Source organism: Ranitomeya variabilis, chromosome 1 (assembly GCF_051348905.1).
Source record: "Ranitomeya variabilis isolate aRanVar5 chromosome 1, aRanVar5.hap1, whole genome shotgun sequence".
Lineage (NCBI taxonomy): Eukaryota > Metazoa > Chordata > Amphibia > Anura > Dendrobatidae > Ranitomeya > Ranitomeya variabilis.
The window spans coordinates 402,555,793-402,575,775 of NC_135232.1; the positions used below are offsets into that span (position 1 = coordinate 402,555,793).

At 45.1% G+C, this 19,983-nt stretch overlaps 1 protein-coding gene across 2 annotated transcripts in view; it reads left to right on the plus strand.

Annotated features, from left to right (window-relative positions):
• LOC143804222 (programmed cell death 1 ligand 2-like) overlaps positions 1–19,983 on the plus strand; it is a 169,129-nt gene that overhangs the window by 117,863 nt on the left and 31,283 nt on the right. The gene's annotated exons all lie outside the window — the stretch shown is intronic.

Below are 19,983 nucleotides of genomic sequence, written 5' to 3' on the forward strand. Positions count from 1 at the left end.
CCTCCTGTATATACACTGCACAGTACCCTCCACCTGTCCTGTATATATACACTGCACAGTACCACTCCTCCTGTCCTGTATATATACACTGCACAGTACCACTCCTCCTGTATATACACTGCACAGTACCCTCCACCTGTCCTGTATATATACACTGCACAGTACCACTCCTCCTGTCCTGTATATATACACTGCACAGTACCACTCCTCCTGTATATATACACTGCACAGTACCACTCCTCCTGTATATACACTGCACAGTACCCTCCACCTGTCCTGTATATATACACTGCACAGTACCACTCCTCCTGTCCTGTATATATACACTGCACAGTACCACTCCTCCTGTATATATACACTGCACAGTACCACTCCTCCTGTATATATACACTGCACAGTACCACTCCTCCTGTATATACACTGCACAGTACCCTCCACCTGTCCTGTATATATACACTGCACAGTACCACTCCTCCTGTCCTGTATATATACACTGCACAGTACCATTCCTCCTGTCCTGTATATATACACTGCACAGTACCACTCCTCCTGTATATATACACTGCACAGTACCACTCCTCCTGTATATATACACTGCACAGTACCACTCCTCCTGTATATACACTGCACAGTACCACTCCTCCTGTCCTGTATATATACACTGCACAGTACCGCTCCACCTGTCCTGTATATATACACTGCACAGTACCACTCCTCCTGTCCTGTATATATACACTGCACAGTACCACTCCTCCTGTCCTGTATATATACACTGCACAGTACCACTCCTCCTGTATATATACACTGCACAGTACCACTCCTCCTGTATATATACACTGCACAGTACCCCTCCTCCTGTCCTGTATATATACACTGCACAGTACCGCTCCACCTGTCCTGTATATATACACTGCACAGTACCACTCCTCCTGTCCTGTATATATACACTGCACAGTACCACTCCTCCTGTCCTGTATATATACACTGCACAGTACCACTCCTCCTGTATATATACACTGCACAGTACCACTCCTCCTGTATATTTACACTGCACAGTACCACTCCTCCTGTCCTGTATATATACACTGCACAGTACCACTCCTCCTGTCCTGTATATATACACTGCACAGTACCACTCCTCCTGTATATATACACTGCACAGTACCACTCCTCCTGTATATATACACTGCACAGTACCACTCCTCCTGTATATATACACTGCACAGTACCACTCCTCCTGTATATATACACTGCACAGTACCCTCCACCTGTCCTGTATATATACACTGCACAGTACCATTCCTCCTGCCAATCCTGTTCCTGTCCTGTTCTCGGATAGGCGACATTGGTCTTTGGGAGGGTTAATATTGGTTTATTATTTTCAGGAATACTATGGGAAAATAAAATATATATATATTGGAAAACACATTTAAATGGATTATACCAAGTAATCCCCTTTCCCGAGAACTTTGTAGTTGCTGGGGTCCGACCGCTGGGACCCCCATGATCTCGAGAACCGGCGCTCTAAAGAAGCGATCAATCGTGGGCACTGTGGCGACATTCACACATAGCTCTTCAAATAACGCCTTTAAGAGGAGCGTTGAAGGGCACAACACAGTATAGGAAAATTCACTGATCGGGTGTGGGGGGAGTGTTAAGGTACCGTCACACTCAGCGACGCTGCAGCGATATAGACAACGAGCCGATCGCTGCAGCGTCGCTGTTTAGGTCGCTGTAGAGACGTCAAACACAGCAACTCCAGAACGATGCAGGAGCGATCCTGTGACGTAACGGCGACTCATTTATCGTTCTCACAGGTCGTTAGCTCCATGTAAAACGTTGCTGACATCGTTGCTTTTGATGTCAAACATGACGATACACGCCGACCTGACGACCAAATAAAGTTCTGGACTTCTAGCTCCGACCAGCGATATCACAGCGGGATCCAGATCGCTGCTGCGTGTCAAACACGACGAGATCGCTATCCAGGACGCTGCAACGTCACAGATCGTTGTCGTTCTCGTTGTAACGTTGCTGAGTGTGAAGGTACCTTTATAGTCTGTGGGCTGGTGGGGTTTGTGTGGCATTGCTCCTTTTTTGTCCCAGTCCGGCCCTGGACAGCTCTGCAGGGAGGCTGCCATACTTTGTACTGGTTTTACTCCCTGCATATTGTGGGGCAGCTGAAGGGTTCAGGTAGCAGTGTCATCGCCCTGTGTTGTTCTGTAGCCCACATCCCCACACTGACTATATACAGTGGGCAACTAAGGGGTAGACAGCAGTTCCTTATGAATAGTAGGGTCAGTGGGTAAATGTGTCTACCTGTTTTACAATGGTATGGCCCAAATGTGAGCTGAGGTAAAACATTGCCAGAAGCTAAGAGGGACCAAGTTTCTTCTCTCTAGCCTCTGACATGTCCATACGCAGGCACTAATGCCCTCACACTTCTGCCAGTATGTACTGCCATGTGTGTGGCAGTAGTTTTTCTAATAGTCTTATCACACCTGTCTACCATACTTCCTTGAGGAGGGACGGGAACCAAAGTTGACGTGTTCTAATATTGAAATTCCATTTCCCAGCTCTGGAAATTCACCACTTACGGTTGGAGGATTGGCAGTGATTGCATGGTTTAGAGGAGCACACTTCCATTTATAAGGGGTTGTCCCCGTCAGGCTGGGTTTACAGGAGGGATACCCTCCGCGAGGCTGGAGGTTGTGGTGCGTATACAGAATGTAAACTTCACTCTTGTGAACCCAGCCTACAACTAATTATGTAATGGTGCATGTATTACTAATGCAGATGACGTTTGCGTGTGTCGCCATTTCTAATTCATCTATATATTTTACTATATTATACTGCTCTGTAGTAAGCTCCGTTCTGCGCCCATATGTCTGTAGTAAGCTCCGTTCTGCTCCCATATGTCTGTAGTAAGCTCCGTTCTGCTCCCATATCTCTGCAGTAAGCTCTGTTCTGCTCCTATATCTCTATAGGAAGCTCTGTTCTGCTCCAATATCTCTGTAGTAAGCTCGGTTCTGCTCCCATATCTCTGTAGTAAGCTCGGTTCTGCTCCCATATCTCTGTAGTAAGCTCGGTTCTGCTCCCATATCTATGCAGCAAGCTCAGTTCTGTTCCCATATCTCTGTACCAGCCTGTTTTTAAAGCCTGTTATGTCTGCTGCTTTAATGCAATGGTCAGAGGTAAGCAGGGAAAAGGAGGGCCACCGCAACTCGAGGGCCACTGCCTTGTGATTGCCCCCCAGGCTGAAAAGTGCCAGCCAGCCCCTGATGCTGATGACACCCAATTATACACCTCTTCTCCTGCTTTCACTCCGACCTTCTTAGAAAACACCAGTGATTGTCTTACCGCTGTCTCTAACATCATGTCCTCCCTCTATCTGAAACTGAACCTGTCAAAAACTGAACTCCTCATGTTCTCTCCCTCTACTAACCTACCTTTGCCTGACATTGCCATCTCCGTGTGTGGTTCCACCATTACTCCAAAGCAACATGCCCGCTGCCTTGGGGTTATCCTTGATTCCGAGCTTTCATTCACCCCCCACATCCGATCACTGGCTCGCTCTTCTTATTTGCATCTCAAAAACATTTCTAGAATTCGCCCTTTTCTTACTTTCGACTCTGCAAAAACTCTGTTTCTCTTATTCATTCCCGTCTGGACTATTGTAACTCTCTACTAATCGGCCTCCCTCTTACCAAACTCTCCCCGCTCCAATCTGTCCTGAATGCTGCGGCCAGGATCATATTCCTCACCAACCGTTACACCGATGCCTCTACCTTGTGCCAGTCATTACACTGGCTACCCATCCACTCCAGAATCCAGTACAAAACTACTACCCTCATCCACAAAGCACTCCATGGCTCAGCACCACCCTACATCTCCTCTCTGGTCTCAGTCCACCACCCTACCCGTGCCCTCCGCTCCGCTAATGACCTCAGGTTAGCATCCTCAATAATCAGAACCTCCCACTCCCGTCTCCAAGACTTTACACGTGCTGCGCCGATTCTTTGGAATGCACTACCTAGGTTAATACGATTAATCCCCAATCCCCACAGTTTTAAGCGTGCCCTAAAAACGCATTTGTTCAGACTGGCCTACCGCCTCAACGCATTAACCTAACTATCCCTGTGTGGCCTATTAAAAATAGAAAAAAAAAACAAAACACATAATCAGGTTCCTTGCATCATGTTCTCATACACTTCATGCAGTTAATAGCACTCTGTGTCTGTACTGCTACATACTTAGGCAGTTAACTGGTTCATGCAGCTTTACATGAACACCCGAGCCTTACACTATGGCTGGTCCAAATAACTAAAGCAATTGTTACCATCCACCTCTCGTGTCTCCCCTTTTCCTCATAGTTTGTAAGCTTGCGAGCAGGGCCCTCATTCCTCCTGGTATCTATTTTGAACTGTGATTTCTGTTATGCTGTAATGTCTATTGTCTGTACAAGTCCCCTCTATAAGTTGTAAAGCGCTGCGAAATATGTTGGCGCTATATAAATAAAAATTATTATTATTATTATTCTACCTCACAAAAATCGGAATATAAAGCGATCAAAAAATGTCACGTGCCCGAAAATCGTACCAATAAAAACGTCAACTTGTCCCCCAAAAAACAAGACCCCACATTACTGTGGACCAAAAGATGGAAAAATTATAGCTCTCAAAATGTGGAGACGCAAAAACTATTTTTTGCAATAAAAAGTGTCTTTTAGTGTGTGACGGCTGCCAATCATAAAAATCCACTAAAAAACCCACTATAAAAGTAAATCAAACCCCGCTTCATCACCCCCTTAGTTAGGGAAAAATAATAAAATTCTAAAAAATTTATTTATTTCCATTTTCCCATTAGGGTTAGGGTTGGGGCTAAAGTTAGGGTTAGGGCTACATTTCGGGTTGGTGTTAGGGTTCTGGTTGGGGTTAGGGTTGGGGCTAAAGTTAGGGTAGGGTTGGGGCTAAAGTTAGGGTTAGGGTTGGAGCTAAAGTTAGGGTTGGGGCTAAAGTTAGGGATAGGGTTGGGGCTAAAGTTAGGGATAGGGTTGGGGCTAAAGTTAGTTCTCCAAACGCGACATGGCGTCCGATCTCAATTCCAGCCAATTCTGTGTTAAAAAAGGAAAACAGTGCTCCTTCCCTTCCGAGCTCTCTCGTGCACCCAAACAGGGGTTTAGCCCAACATATGGGGTATCAGCGTACTCAGGACAAATTGGACTACAATTTTTGTGGTCCAATTTCTTCTGTTACCCTTGGGAAAATAAAAAATTGAGGGAAAAAAGATCATTTTTGTGAAAAAAATATGATTTTTTTATTTTTACGGCTCTACATTATAAACTTCTGTGACGCACTTGGTGGGTCAAAGTGCTCACCACACATCTAGATAAGTTCCTTAGGGGGTCTAATTTCCAAAATGGTGTCACTTGTGGGGGGTTTTAATGTTTAGGCACATCAGGGGCTCTTCAAACGCGACAATTTTGCATTGAAAAGTCAAACGGCGCTCCTTCCCTTCCGGACTCTACCATGCGCCAAAACAGTGGTTTACCCCCACATATGGGGTATCAGCATACTCAGGACAAATTTTTCAAATGAAATTTTTCATGAAAAAAGTTAAATGTTAATTTTTTTAAAAACATTCCAAAAATTCCTGTGAAACACCTGAAGGGTTAATAAACTTCTTGAATGTGGTTTTGAGCACCTTGAGGGGTGCAGTTTTTAGAATGGTGTCACACTTGGGTATTTTCTATCATTTTCTATTTTTGAGGGGTCTACCCTCAAAGTGACTTCAAATGTGATGTGGTCCCTAAAAAAAATGTTGTAAAAATGAGAAATTGCTGGTCAACTTTTAACCCTTATAACTCCCTAACAAAAAAAAATGTTGGTTCCAAGATTGGGCTGATGTAAAGTAGACATGTGGGAAATGTTAATATTAACAGGGTTCCCAGAGTCATAACGATAGTCTGGATACAAGCACATACACATTAAGTGCCTCCAGGCTAATAAAGCTCCATCAAATACATATACAAACAGGAGAAAATAAGGAGCATGTAGTATTGCATATCAAATATCCTTTATTGGTACAAAAATTTAAAAACAGTAATATGTTTCAAATGGATGGTGTCTCCCAATCAAACACGAGAGGGGGAAACTAACCCCTATATTGCCCCCATATGTAAATACTGAAATCAGCATAAGAGGGGAGCTGGAAGAAGAAACAGCAAACCCCCCACAGTAGAAGATAGAGTTATGAACACACCAAGGTATGTCCTCTGCTAATGCGGTAGCGAAAGCAGGGCCACAGTAAAGTGCATAGTGCATAGTAATATAGTGGATACCAAAGGTGAGCTTACCAGTTGAGGGGGCAAGAAGGGGGAGTCCCACCGGAACAAAAGAGCGCCCCGACGCGCGTTTCGCGGCAAAACCACGCCGCTTTCTCAAGGGGATAAAGTATGGATGGTGCAGGACCTTTTAATAACCCCCCCGACCCCGGTCACATGTGTGATCCCGGCCAATCCGAGCGGCGCCACCGGCGCATGCGCACTGCGACGGACGGGTCAGGAATGCGGGACGGCGTCAGACACAGTGCGCAAGCGCCAGGCAACACACCTGGAGATCGCGCACCGAGCACTGAGACGCCCGCCCACAGATCCGAGCCGCCCGTACACAGCGCGATGCTCACGGCCACACGGGTGAGCCTATGGAAAAGAGAAATGCAGCCGCTGATTAAAAGAAAAAAGGGTCCGGCCATATAAATGTCTAACAAGATAGGAAGTGCATAGATGCAAGTGATCTTAACAATAAGCTGTGCTTGCAGTACCACATCAAAGTGCAGAGGTACCGTACCATGACCACATATGTGTCAAGCCCCCAGATAAATACCCACTGTTATAGTAATCTAGGGGAAGGGGAACATGACAATAATAGAGACAGACATAGATGCTTTACAAACTCATAAATTATAAAAAATAACATTAATAAACAGTAAAGATCATATAAACATGCATATGTTTATACAAATAAGCACAGTCCATATATGTATCTTGTGCACCCGGATAGCTGGCACAGAACCACAGGAAGAAGATCCATAATTTCAAAAAGCAGACTGTAGATGGAGTTTTTTCTGGTTCGTATATTCCATCAAATGCAGGGATAAGGGGAGGGCCCAAAGGTACGAAACTGTTACTGGTGATAAAAACACAAGACCTTTTAAAATCAAGAAATTAAAAGCAAAAAGCAAGAAAGTTACGATGGACAAAAAATGAGGGACCACAGGGACTAATCTAAGAACGATGCTAAAGATAAGGAGCAAAGCTCAGGGATTCATTCAGACCCCTGGGGGTCAGAGTATCAAGTAGAAAAATCCACTTGGATTCGATCTGTGCAAGGCGCTTCTTATAATCGCCACCTCTACTACCCAGGTGTAGTACGTCAATCCCCCTGACCAGGAGCAATTTATCATTGCAATTATGGTGTAGCCTAAAGTGCTGTGGAATTGTTTTTAGGTCAGTTAGATCACTTGCATCTATGCACTTCCTATCTTGTTAGACATTTATATGGCCAGACCCTTTTTTCTTTTAATCAGCGGCTGCATTTCTCTTTTCCATAGGCTCACCCGTGTGGCCGTGCGCATCGCGCTGTGTACGGGCGGCTCGGATCTGTGGGCGGGCGTCTCAGTGCCCGGTGCGCGATCTCCAGGTGTGTTGCCTGGCTTTTGCGCACTGTGTCTGACACCGTCCCGCATTCCTGACCCGTCCGTCGCAGTGCGCATGCGCCGGTGGCGCCGCTCGGATTGGCCGGGATCACACATGTGACCGGGGTCGGGGGGGGGTTATTAAAAGGTCCTGCACCGTCCATACTTTATCCCCTTGAGAAAGCGGCGTGGTTTTGCCGCGAAACGCGCGTCGGGGCGCTCTTTTGTTCCGGTGGGACTACCCCTTCTTGCCCCCTCAACTGGTAAGCTCACCTTTGGTATCCACTATATTACTATGCACTATGCACTTTACTGTGGCCCTGCTTTGGCTACCGCATTAGCAGAGGACATACCTTGGTGTGTTCATAACTCTATCTTCTACTGTGGGGGGTTTGCTGTTTCTTCTTCCAGCTCCCCTCTTATGCTGATTTCAGTATTTACATATGGGGGCAATATAGGGGTTAGTTTCCCCCTCTCGTGTTTGATTGGGAGACACCATCCATTTGAAACATATTACTGTTTTTAAATTTTTGTACCAATAAAGGATATTTGATATGCAATACTACATGCTCCTTATTTTCTCCTGTTTGTATATGTGGGAAATGTTACTTATTAAGTATTTTGTGTGACTTATCTCTGTGATTCAAGGGCATAAAAATTCAAAGTTGGAAAATTGCGAAATTTTCAAAATTGTCGCAAAATTTCCGTTTTTTTTCACAAATAAATGCAGGTAATATCAAAGAAATTTTACCACTATAATGAAGTCCTGAAGTACAATATGTCATGAGAAAACAGTGTCAGAATCATCAGGATCCGATGAAGCGTTCCAGAGTTATTACCTCATAAAGGGACAGTGGTCAGAATTGTAAAAATTGGCCTGGTCATTAACATGCAAACCACCCTTGAGGGTAAAGGGGTTAATATTTTACAAACAATTTGCTTTACTGTCGTCATACTCTGATAGCTGTAACTTTTTTTTGTAGATGGACATATATAAGGGTTTGTTTTTTGCACTAGAAGATGACATTTTTATTGGTTCCATTTGTTTTTGTATATATTTTTTTTAATCACATTTTATTTTATGTTCTGTGTGTCACAATGACGAAAAAGCTATATTTTTGTTGTGGTAAAAACGGTGATCACCAAACAGGTTAAATAATATGACAGTTTTATAGATTGTTTTGTTCCAGACGTGGCGGTGACAAATATGTGTACTTTTTTTTTTCCTTCTTTTTTGTGAAAAAAATGCTTTTTGCTTGCAAAATATAGTTCAATTTTTTGCACTTTCACTTGTATTTTTTCACATTTTTAAAAACTTTATTTCACTTTTTTTATTTTCTTACTTAGTCACAGGATGGGATATGAACTTTTCCTTGTCTGATCGCAGACCTAATGCTCCGCAATGCTTTTGCAGTCCTGAGGGTGATGATTTTTAAATTGTCTAGTTTGAAAAAAATTGTAAATAGTATGTTTGCATCGATAAATCACAGTATATAAGCTGACATGGTGATATATAAATATTGGATGAATAATCCTATTGCTATATGTGAACCAGCATTAGCTTTCAGGAAGTAGCTGATATAGCTGTTGTGTCGGTAACAGATTCTCGGTCTAGTTGTATGTCATTATAGGATGAATGGTTGCCATCATCTTTCTGGTATGTTTTATGGTACATTCATTGTCTATTCTATTTCGAGACTGTTTAATTACTTTATCAGATGCCTAATTGCACATTTCACATGTCCTGGCTGTGTTGAGAATAGAGTAGAAAATCACTTTATTAGCAGATCAGATACTATTAGAGGCAATTTTGTAGCCAATACATGGTAAAATTCATGGCAGAAAATATCAATCAGGCCGAGGGCTCGTTCACACGACCGTATTTTAATTCCGAGTGCAATCCCACAAAACATTGCATCGTACTCAGAGCAAGTTAGTCTATGGAGCCTAGCACATGTCAGATTTTTTCCCTCAGCCTGAGTTTCTCTGAAGAGAAAATCACAGAATGCACAATTTGCATCCGTATATTGCATTGCACTTGGCCATACAACTCAATGAGTCCATCAAAAAATCGGACTGCACTCGTATGACATCTGAAGTGCATTCCGATTTTCACAAACTGGCAGAACGGGGTAGATTTTTTTCCCCATCTTCTCCACATTTGACAAAAACGCCCTGACCATGATTAAGGCTCAATAACCAAAACTTGTTAGTTTTTCTGTGGGTCCCCTGTCATTTGCCAAGTAACCTTTGCTGTTTTTTTAAAAATGTATTAATAAATCTGAAATTGTATCTACAATCATACCTATCATCGCTGGAGAATTCTTCCTTGTTTCTTTTATTCCAATTGGTACTGAGTATTCTGCTTGTTTCTTTTTTTAAATCCACCATATGGTTATAGATATAAGCAATTTTTCCTATCGCCACGACAGCACCCTTACGAGAGAGGGGATCCGCCCACCATCTGGACAGGAACCTACAGGATTTAAAGGGGCGGTCCCCCTCACCACTCCAGTTTGGGTTCCTGTCCGGATGGCGGGAGCCTGCAGGATGTTCGCTTACCCAGGTCCACCATGCCTCTGCGCAGTATCCTTGAGAACGGCAGAATCGGGGATTCGGGGGTGTTCTTTTTCAGACCCCTCCTCGTCTGGTCGTGTGGTACGCGTTCCCAGGGGTCGGGCAGGCCGCCCTGGGTAGTGTGAACGCCGCAGCGCTGTCTGTAAGCGCGCGGCGCCGGCTCAGCGTCCTTCATACAGAGGACCCGGAAGTGGAAGGTAGGACTTCCGGGGTATGCTGAGGGAGGAGGCGCGGCTGCCAGTATTAAGCAGCGGTGACTGCAGGAGAAAGTGCGGCAGTTATGACTTCGGTTGCGGATACAGAGCACCTTCAGGTGGAGGTGCCTGACCAGCGCAAGAAGAGTGACAGCAGCCGCTCCAGGAGCAGCAGCAGCGTGGTACGGGGGCAGGAGCAGGCAGGTGCCTCAACGTCACGTATGGATTCCCCTCCTCAGAGACCGGTACTATGCAGTTCAGCCTTGGTAAGTGTTTACAAAAAAACCAAGTAGCTGATATGGCCTGTCTGTCCTTGTGCTTTGTTTTAGGCCAAGAAATCGGCTAAATCCAAGCACAAGCAATGTGCTTTATGTGCGGTTCCCCTGCCTGATAGTTATCAGAAAAGGCTCTGCCAAACTTGTATTTGTCAGACCTTGGAAGAGGAGGCTCCCCTTCGTGCATCAGACCTCAGGGCAGTTATAAGGGAGGAAATTAGTAGTTCCCTTAAAAGCAGTTGGCATGAGAGATCCAGGGAAATATCGCCAGGATCGAGGCCGTCTATGCAAGAGGGTGAATGTTCACGTTCCTCATCACCATCCTCTTCGGATGAAGAGGGGAGACCTTGTTTTTCTGTGGATGGAATGGACGCACTGGTTAAAGCAGTTCGTACCACCATGGGGGTTATAGAGAACAAGGAGCCAAGTTCAACCCAAGATCTAATGTTTGCAGGGTTGTGCCAAAGGAGCCGTAAATCGTTTCTGGTAGTGGATACGGTGAAAGAGCTTGTCAAGCGAGAATGGGATAAGCAGGATAAGGGTTTCCTGCCATCATCAGCGAAGAGAAGGTACCCCTTTGATGATAAAGTCCTGGCGGAATGGGTTAAAATTCCTAAAGTGGATGCGGCTGTGGCTTCCACGTCTAAATCAACCACCTTACCGCTAGAGGATGTAGGCCTTCTAAAAGACCCTGCGGATAGAAAAGCGGACATGTTCCTTAAAAAGGTTTGGGAAGCATCGTCGGGGACTTTCAAACCGGCAATTGCCGGCACTTGCACTGCCAGATCGGTTATGGTCTGGGTAGCCCAGCTGGAGGAGCAGCTAAAAACTAAGGTGCCTCGTGACAAGTTACTGGATTCACTATCCCAGATTCGGGAAGGTGTGGCATATTTGGCGGACGCCTCGGTGGACTCCCTAAAACTTGCAGCCAGATCAGCAGGACTCTCAAACGCTGCCCGGTGAGCCTTATGGCTTAAAACCTGGAAGGGGGACGCGCAGGCTAGAGCTAAACTATGTACTATTCCGTGTAGGGGTGAGTACTTGTTTGGGCCAGTGCTGGATGACATCCTAGCTAAGGCTGATGATAGGAAGAAAGGTTTTCCTAAAGTGTTCAATCCTACCTTTAGGAATACCTTCAAGAGACGTTTCCCATACCGGAGACCTTACTCAGCCCGGAATTGGGAGCCGGCGGAGCCGAAGAAGAGAAGTTCAGACTTCAACACCTCATCATCTTCTTCAAGACGTAGGCGAAATTACCGATAGATCGGACCTTCCAGTAGGGGGCAGACTAAGGCATTTTTATACTCAATGGGTCAAAATAACTTCCAGTAATTGGATCCTAGGTATAGTTAGGTCGGGATTAAAGTTAGAATTCCGGGAAAGACCTTCAGATTATTATATATTGACTGCCCCTGGTTCCTTAAACCAACAGAAGGCCCTGGAAAAAGAGATTCAAATGTTGAGGCAAAAGGAAGTTATTGTAGAAGTTCCAAAAGATCAGGAGGGAGAGGGGTTCTATTCCCCCTTATTCTTAATCCCCAAACCTGATGGTTCCTATCGAACCATCATAAATTTACGAAAACTGAACAAATTTTTACAATACCATGCCTTTAAAATGGAATCAATTAAATCGGCAACTAAACTTCTTTTTCCCAGGTGTTATATGACAGTCCTGGATTTAAAAGATGCATACTACCATCTGCCCATTCACAAAGATCACCAACGGTTCCTCAGAATGGCGGTGCGCCTAAACGATCAGGTCAGGCACTTTCAGTTTACGGCAATGCCATTTGGATTATCTATGGCACCAAGGGTGTTTACTAAGGTCATTGCGGAAGTAATGGCCTATGTCAGAGAGCAAGATACTTTAGTTATACCCTACTTGGATGACGTCCTGGTAGTGGGTAGTTCATTTGTCCAGTGTAAAGATCGCCTAAACTGTATAATATCTTCTCTACAGGACCTAGGTTGGTTGGTCAACCTAGAGAAGTCAAAACTAAGGCCATCGACTATTCAGACCTTCTTGGGTATTCTGCTAAATTCAGAGAATCAGCTGTGTTTTCCAGAAGAAAAGAAGCAGAAGGTTGTACACAAAGTCAGCACGGTGATAAAAAGACCAAATCTGACCTTGAGAGATGCAATGTCCCTGTTGGGATCGTTAACAGCGTGCATACCGGCTGTTCAGTGGGCCCAATTCCACACTCGGGTATTACAAGCCCAGGTCCTGGATACAGAGAAGAGCCTTCAAGGTCGGTTAAACGGAAATCTCAGGCTATCTACCACCACTCTAAACAGTCTAGAATGGTGGCTAAATATAGAACATTTGTCAAACGGAGTTTGTTGGGAAATGGTACCAGACAACACGATCACGACCGATGCCAGTCCAATAGGATGGGGAGCTCACATAGGAGATGTTTGGACTCAAGGGCAATGGTCTCCCTTAGAAGCCCAAGAGTCCTCCAATTGGAAGGAGCTCACGGCAGTAAAAAATACCCTGCTCAGATTGCTACCGTTGCTTCAGGACTCGCATGTAAGAGTCCAGTCGGACAACACGACAGTAGTAGCATACCTCAACCATCAGGGAGGGACGAGGTCGAAGTCTCTGATGATCACCACCACAGACATATTCAACATGGCCGAGACTCATTTTCGTTCTCTTTCAGCGGTTCACATACGAGGAGAACACACCATACAGGCAGACTACCTCAGCCGTCATTCTCTACGTCAGGGAGAGTGGGTTCTAAATCGGCTAGTTTTCAAACAGATAGTGGGTCTGTGGGGATCACCAGTCATAGATCTGTTTGCTATGAGGGAAAACAGACAGACCAGGAAGTTTGCATCCCTTCGGGTAGCGGACAACCCTTCCGTAGTGGACTCCCTTCAGATTCATTGGGGGTTCCCTCTAGCCTATACATTTCCCCCACTATGTCTGATTCTGCTAGTTCTCAGGAAAATCAGGAAGGAGGGGGCGAGGGTAATCCTGATTGCCCCCTTCTGGCCCAGGAGGGCATGGTTCTCCTTACTCAGGGCAATGTCAGTGACCGACCCCTGGGTATTGCCTGTAATTCCAGATCTTCTTTCTCAGGGTCCATTCCGTTATCCCAATGTGGAATCTCTGCATCTCACGGCGTGGAATTTGAGAGGGAATTATTGAAAAGGAGGGGATTTTCTGATGCTTTAATATCTACCCTTTTAAGTGGCCGAAAGGAGATTACTACTAAAATTTACTGTAAGGTCTGGAAAAAACTTCTTGCCTTTTACCAACAGCCCTTTACGGATAAAATTCCAATTCCGGCTATTCTGGAGTTTTTACAGAGGGGCCGTGAATTGGGTTTGGCAGTAAATACCCTTAGAGTCCAGGTATCAGCTCTGGGGGCATTGTATAACAGCAATGTAGCAGGAAATAGATGGGTATCTAGATTTATGAAAGCTATGGATCGGAGTAACCCCGTTCATATTGTTAGATTACCGCCATGGGATCTAAATTTGGTTTTAGACGCTTTAACAGAACCCCCCTTTGAGCCGTTAGATTCTGTCTCCATTAAAAATTTAACTTTAAAGACGGCCCTGCTAGTAGCCTTGACTTCTGCTAGAAGAGTGAGTGATATGCAAGCATTGTCAGTAGACCCTCCTTATCTAATGATCTTTCAGGATAGGCTAGTCTTGAAGCCTGACCCAGCATACCTACCGAAGGTAGCCTCTAAATTCCATAGGAGTCAGGAAATATATTTACCTTCATTTTGTGATAACCCAGTTTCAGCAGAAGAACAAAAGTGTCATATGCTAGACGTTAGAAGAACAGTATTAGAGTACCTACACAAAACAGAACCCTGGAGGCAGAGTAGGGCTCTGTTTGTCTCCTTTCAGAATCCAAGGAAGGGGGCGAGTGTTACTAAAGGTTCTATTGCCAGATGGATCAGAGATGCAATATGTCTTGCCTATACTGCGAAAGGTCAGACTCCACCAGAAGGCATCAAGGCCCACTCCACTAGAGCCATGGCCTCATCCTGGGCGGAGAAAACGGACGTCTCCATAGATGTGATATGTAAGGCGGCAACATGGTCATCTCCTTCCACCTTTTATAATCATTACCGTCTCGATCTATCATGTAAGGCCAATTTAGACTTTGGCCGTTCAGTACTTAGTGCTGTAGTCCCTCCCAGGTGATTAGTCTTTGAAAGTCTCTCGTAAGGGTGCTGTCGTGGCGATAGGAAAACCGGTTTTTACTTACCGGTAATAGGATTTTACAGAGTCCACGACAGCACCCGCACATTCCCCCCCCTAGTTAAATCACTGGTTTCTGCACTCTTTGGGTAGTGTGCCATTAGTTATCACTCTTTTAGAGGTGATGGTATTTAGTAATGTTTAAGTATATATGATTATGTACTAACTCAATGGGCGGTGTCCCTTATACTCTGAAACACTAACTGGAGTGGTGAGGGGGACCGCCCCTTTAAATCCTGTAGGTTCCTGTCCAGATGGTGGGCGGATCCCCTCTCTCGTAAGGGTGCTGTCGTGGACTCTGTAAAATCCTATTACCGGTAAGTAAAAACTGTTTTTTATTTAGTGCTGTATTTTACGGTCTTTGCTAAGAGTGTGGTCCTTGTATGGTTCTCTGGGGGTGCCATTAGACTATTCCACATTATTACCCTATGAATCGCCATGTTATCACCATAAGACTTAACACTAAATAAAAAGATCCATATCTCTCGACCCGTATGGTGGATTTAAAAGAAAAGAAAAAAAGCAGAATACTCAGGGGAGCAAAGGGAATAAAATAAAAATAAAAATTCAACATTTTTGACCTGCTGGTGCAGCGCCCCAGAGTCCTGGTTGCTGCAGTAATGTCATTCTTCCACCAGGGGGAGTGATATTACGTCTGAAGGTAATAAAGGAGTTAATCTGTCCAGGTATCACAGCATCACACCACACTTCACACTCCAATCCACCAGGGGAAGCTATGCTCCTATCTAGTATGGCACTCCTCACAGAAGGGTAAAACTGGTGGTTTGGATAGAAAGTTAGAGAGACGCTAGCTGGGCTTTGCCCAGGCATCACCTGTCATGCAGACAGGGGGAAAGGAGGAACATCTGAGCTACAGTCAGAGGGTCCCTGTCAGGGGTGGGATCCTTACAGAGGCCTAGCGGGATAGAAAGCTACGGAGCTGCGCCTGCCCCACGTGCGGCAGCTTCCTAAGAAAGGACACAAAGAGAACTGTGTTGTAGAGAGTGAGAAACGAAGTCACAGCACAAGGAGAAAACACTGGGAGGAGTTCTGCCCCGAGATAGGCAGCCTCCTTCTGAGGCGCGTAGCCGGTGGCCGGAACACCGAGGGAGTAATTGACTCTACGCATTACTTCAGAGACCGGCAGGACAGTCAATTCCCAGTTGGCTGCCCGACCTTAATACCTAAGAAGACACGGTGGCAAATTGTGGGGGTCGGGGCGTCTCTAGGGTCCCTATAAACAAGCCTCAGGCCATCAGTCAAACGGGTTTGTCCTATCCACACCATCTGGGGGACAGAGAGAGAAAGACATCAGAAACATCCACGAAAGTTGTGAGGACTATCCCGTGGTGCTCAGCAGGGAGGGACTACAACACACAGGCGCTAGTAGGAAGGCTACTGATTTCCACCTGGATAAGGGGACTCTGGATTTGCCTTCGGACCGGCCGGACTCTGCCTACCCTGTGGTCTGTACTCTGGACTGTGGATGCTGAAGCTTCCAGTAAAAAGGTAAAGAGACTGCAACCTTGTGTCCTCGTTATTCACTGCGCCTTACATCATCCTCCATCACCATCGCCACATCTGGGAAGCCCTGGGGATACACTTCACCTGTGGGAAGGTATACCATCTTGCTGCCATAACATCACCCCAGCGGACCCCTAAGCAGCGTCGGCCACCCCGACCGAATACCACAGGTGGCATCACGAACCTTAGACAAACTGAACTTTCACTGGACACCCCTGAGGGCCACGGACCGGGTCAGCCACCGTGACATCCCCCGAACCGTAGGACCCGGTACCGAGTACCCCATTGCCCTACTCTGGGGGCGATCCACTGACAGGTCTTTTTTAATGGTGAGACAGTATAGGTGCAGATTGGGACTTATTTGGGTTTTGGTCACATTCCACCTCTTTATGGCAAAAAAAAGTTATACATAATAATAAGTAAGTTAAACTGAGCACTCTTGTGACTTGTATACCAGTAACATGACCTTCCTACTGTATTCCTCAGTTGTCACTATTGCAATAGGTTTGTGGCTTCTCAGATTATTTTCAAACTATTGTCTTCTTGGTAGTTTTTATAGTTTTGTGGGATTGCCAACATGCTGTAATGTTTTTCCTGGTGATATAATAAAGGATTTAATTTTTTTAGAATCTTTCTAAAGCAATGATATTTCTAAAGGTACCTTCACACGAAACGACATTATAAGGATATCGCTAGCAATCCGTGACGTTGCAGCGTCCTCGCTAAGCGATATCGTTTCGTTTGACACGCAGCAGCGATCAGGATCCTGCTGTGATGTCGCTGGTCGCTGAATAAAGTCCAGAACTTTATTTGGTCGTCCGATCGCTGTGTATCGTTGTGTTTGAAAGCAAAAGCAACGATACCAGCGATATTTTACACTGGTAACCAGGGTAAACATCGGGTTACTAAGCGCAGGGCCGCGCTTAGTTACCCGATGTTTACCCTGGTTACTAGCGTAAAATGTAAAAAAAACAAACAGCACATACTCACATTGCGTCCCCTGCAGTCTGCTTCCTCCTCTGACTCAGCGCCGCAAAGTGAAAGTGAAAGCAGCACAGCGGTGACGTCACCGCTCTGCTCTCACTGTACGGCGCTCAGTCAGTCAGGAAGTGGACGCAGGGGGACGTGAATGTAAGTATGTGCTGTTTGTTTTTTTTAGATTTTACGCTGGTAACCAGGGTAAACATCGGGTTACTAAGCGCGGCCCTGCGCTTAGTTACCCGATGTTTACCCTGGTTACCAGGGGACCTCGGCATAGTTGATCGCTGGAGAGCGGTCTGTGTGACAGCTCTCCAGCGACCAAACAGCGACGCTGCAGCGATCGACATCGTTGTCGCTATCGCTGCAGCGTCGCTTCGTGTGAAGGTACCTTAATTGAAACTTCCTGGTAGTTTCTTCATGAGGAATAGAATGATCACAATCACAATGTAATCTTATTTGCATTGCATAATACTTGCCAATAATAATCTTTAAGTGAGTATTCAATGTGTACGTGGACTAACATTCAGCCTTAGAAAAGGTTATCATGATGCAGGAAATACATGCAAGTAATTACTTGACAAGGGAAAATTTTTCTTGTATTGAAAGGCTCAGTTTCCTTGTTTTTGTGGCATTGATGTTACATTGCAGTAATGATTTTCGCAGTAATGATATGTATAAATTTGTACTTATTGCACCATAGTAGAAATACCATAATTAGCAGTCAGTTGTCCCATGTGATGAGCATTTTTTTTCTCATAGAGATCTGAGATCACAAGGGAAGTACACAGTAAATAACAGATAAAAAAAAAATCTCTGTCATTTAAAGAAGCACTCGCGTCTATTTTTTTTAATTAAATGTGCGTATATGTGCATGAAATGTAGTGTGAGTGTATTAATATACTCACCTAACGCTGCGCTCTCCGGTGTCCAGCGAGGGTCTTCTGCTCTTCTCAGTGGCGTCACCACAAATGAGACCTGATGGCTCATTTTACACTCTATGAATGAGCCGGAAAGAACGGCACTGGACACCGGAGAAAGCAGTGGTAGGTGAGTATATTAATACACTCACAATATATTCACATTGTAATGGATCACTTGCTACATGCAGCTTGGTAGTGTTCACCAGGAAGTAACTAACTCTCTGCAAGCAGGAAAGTTTATTACATGTTAAAAAACTTCCAGCTCCAGCATGAAGTGAAAAAAAAACCAAGCAAAAAGGCCGTAAATGTCCTGGGCTCACCCGTTTACTAAACAGTTCTTTATTGGTAGCCTCTAGCAGGGGCTGTGCAACATAATCAAGGTTCTTTGTCCTCCACACACAGACCTAAGTTAAGAGGTGCTCCCATCTCCACATCCAGGCACAATGTGAGCTGGTCAGCTACCCTTTTAACTCAGCTTTCAAAACATCGCTATTTATTCAGTATCAAATATGAGCACCAAGCGCAGGCATACCTGCACTACTTGCCTTGGCTGCTATCAGTGAGCTTATTAGTGGTTGTCTGAGAAATGTTTTGCCATGCTTAATGCACTTTTGCATGTAAATCATCAAAACCCACTGCTGACTGCTCCCTTTGCAACTGCCAACCAATGGTGTCCAAGATGTGCTCAATGGGAGACAAGTCCGGAAACACTACAGGCCATGGTAGCATGAGCAACATGCTGCCTGACCACGTGTTGAAAAACCTGGGACATTTTCACATTCCCTTGTGAAGGCCTCTTCATGGTGCTGCCTATGTGGTCTCCAGACCAATCTCTGGCTATATCAACGATTAAGAGGATAGCCCTCCATTCGAGCCTCCATTTCAGTCTTGCTCTGCACAATGATGGCCTTGAGAGCAGTGGTTTGAGGTCACTGGAACACCTGTAGCTGGAAGTCTTGCAGCCCAATGTCGTATAATCACCTTCTAATGATTTGTGGAAACACTGTTTGATCACTTAGGCTCGGCAAGTGACAACTAATTTCACTTGCAGTACAGAAGGTATCACTAAGCACCATTCTTCTGATCTGATGAGACCATGTGGTCAACACCACAAAGATGCCTTCACAAGAGAAAGTCACACCAGTCCTACTCCCTGGATTATGGTGTGGGGTGGCATAATGTACAATTGCTGGACCCCTCTAGTCTTAATTCCAGGTATAATAACAGCCCGCCATTACATTGATTTGGTTATGGAAGCAGTGGTTTAACCATTTCTTCTAAGTGTCCCACCCAGGAGACGTTTTCCACACAACAACACCAGGCTGCATGTTAATCGTGCTACTGTGAGCAGCTTGCATGGCCCAAACCTGCTAAATTGGCCTGCAGTGTATCCGGTCTTGTCTCCCATTGAGCACATCTTGGATGTCATTGGTCGATAATTGCAAAGGGGTCTTTGCATGCCCAAGTGCATTAAGTTTGGCAGAACATTCCTCAGACAAGCATGAATACCCTTATTGGTATCATGCAAAGCCATGAAGTATGTGTAATTCTGCAGTTTCCTTTGAATTCTGCCTTTTTTCTACATTGGTCTTA